The sequence below is a fragment of the Arachis ipaensis genome, chromosome B7, assembly GCF_059453495.1.
Source record: "Arachis ipaensis isolate K30076 ecotype BB chromosome B7, ASM5945349v1, whole genome shotgun sequence".
Taxonomy (NCBI): domain Eukaryota; kingdom Viridiplantae; phylum Streptophyta; class Magnoliopsida; order Fabales; family Fabaceae; genus Arachis; species Arachis ipaensis.
This window is the reverse complement of record NC_142442.1, coordinates 52815001-52817500: the sequence shown is the minus strand read 5'-3', so window position 1 is coordinate 52817500 and position 2500 is coordinate 52815001.

The following is a 2500-nucleotide window of genomic DNA, read 5'->3' as shown; positions in this document are numbered from 1 at the left end:
AAGCGTCGGGCTGCGCAAGCCGCGTTGCCCCTCGCGGGGGCGCACAGGCCGCCCGCCGATCCCACGTCGTGCTCGGACTTGGGATGATCCCCCTAGTCCTGGGCCGAGCACAAGGTGTTGCCCCGAGCGTGTGCCCAAGGCACAACTCCACCACGCCATGCTCCCTAGGTGGTGCCTAGGTGGGCCGTGCACGGACGTGTTTCCCTTCTTGTTGGTCCTTCGGTGATCGGGGTTCGCAGCAGCCAGACGCACGTGCTCGACCTTGGACCCGGGGCGGGGGACCCCGGCGGCACACCACAACCACAACGTGCTTGCTAGTGTGCCTAGGGGATGGCAAGGCAACGTGCATCTTGCTGGCATTGCGCCCAGCAAGCCTTTGGGCAACTCGAGTTTCAGCAGCACGACACCCCTCCCCCCTATAATAGGCTGCCGAGCCATTACCAAAGTGCCACGGGTAGACGTCCTTTTCCGTGAGGAGACATACTAAAGGAAAGTGCTCTAGAGGTCGAATTTTGACGCCGTTTTTTGCAACAACCTCTAGAAAAATAAGATCTTTCCATCCTCCAAATTTGGTGAATTTACACCGTGCCGATTTTTTTTGACGATTTTTTTACCGCCCGGAATGCCGGAAATTCAAAAAAAATGAAAAACGGAGCAAACCTGCGATTTTTGACCTGGATTTTTTTGTGCAGCCTTCACATAATATTACCAAGGTTCCCTCAAAATTTCACGAAAAATGCACGAGCCAATTCTGAGATATGAAAATTTGGCTCCTCCGTTGCAACGCTCCGAGCCATCGTTGCAACGGCGGGTGCCTCCGTGGGGGGCGGGGGAGCCCGACGGCACACCACAACCACAACGTGCTTGCTAGTGTGCCTAGGGGATGGCAAGGCAACGTGCATCTGGCTGGCATTGCGCCCAGCAAGCCTTTGGGCAACTCGAGTTTCAGCATCACGACTCCCCTCCCCCCTATAATAGGCTGCCGAGCCATTACCAAAGTGCCACGGGTAGACGTCCTTTTCCGTGAGGAGACATACTAAAGGAAAGTGCTCTAGAGGTCGAATTTTGACGCCGTTTTTTGCAACAACCTCTAGAAAAATAAGAACTTTCCATCCTCCAAATTTGGTGAATTTACACCGTGCCGATTTTTTTTGACGATTTTTTTACCGCCCGGAATGCCGGAAATTCAAAAAAAATGAAAAACGGAGAAAACCTGCGATTTTTGACCTGGATTTTTTTGTGCAGCCTTCACATAATATTACCAAGGTTCCCTCAAAATTTCACGAAAAATGCACGAGCCAATTCTGAGATATGAAAATTTGGCTCCTCCGTTGCAACGCTCCGAGCCATCGTTGCAACGGCGGGTGCCTCCGTGGGGGGCGGGGGAGCCCGGCGGCACACCACAACCACAACGTGCTTGCTAGTGTGCCTAGGGGATGGCAAGGCAACGTGCATCTGGCTGGCATTGCGCCCAGCAAGCCTTTGGGCAACTCGAGTTTCAGCATCACGACTCCCCTCCCCCCTATAATAGGCTGCCGAGCCATTACCAAAGTGCCACGGGTAGACGTCCTTTTCCGTGAGGAGACATACTAAAGGAAAGTGCTCTAGAGGTCGAATTTTGACGCCGTTTTTTGCAACAACCTCTAGAAAAATAAGAACTTTCCATCCTCCAAATTTGGTGAATTTACACCGTGCCGATTTTTTTTGACGATTTTTTTACCGCCCGGAATGCCGGAAATTCAAAAAAAATGAAAAACGGAGAAAACCTGCGATTTTTGACCTGGATTTTTTTGTGCAGCCTTCACATAATATTACCAAGGTTCCCTCAAAATTTCACGAAAAATGCACGAGCCAATTCTGAGATATGAAAATTTGGCTCCTCCGTTGCAACGCTCCGAGCCATCGTTGCAACGGCGGGTGCCTCCGTGGGGGGCGGGGGAGCCCGGCGGCACACCACAACCACAACGTGCTTGCTAGTGTGCCTAGGGGATGGCAAGGCAACGTGCATCTTGCTGGCATTGCGCCCAGCAAGCCTTTGGGCAACTCGAGTTTCAGCATCACGACACCCCTCCCCCCTATAATAGGCTGCCGAGCCATTACCAAAGTGCCACGGGTAGACGTCCTTTTCCGTGAGGAGACATACTAAAGGAAAGTGCTCTAGAGGTCGAATTTTGACGCCGTTTTTTGCAACAACCTCTAGAAAAATAAGATCTTTCCATCCTCCAAATTTGGTGAATTTACACCGTGCCGATTTTTTTTGACGATTTTTTTACCGCCCGGAATGCCGGAAATTCAAAAAAAATGAAAAACGGAGCAAACGTGCGATTTTTGACCTGGATTTTTTTGTGCAGCCTTCACATAATATTACCAAGGTTCCCTCAAAATTTCACGAAAAATGCACGAGCCAATTCTGAGATATGAAAATTTGGCTCCTCCGTTGCAACGCTCCGAGCCATCGTTGCAACGGCGGGTGCCTCCGTGGGGGGCGGGGGAGCCCGGC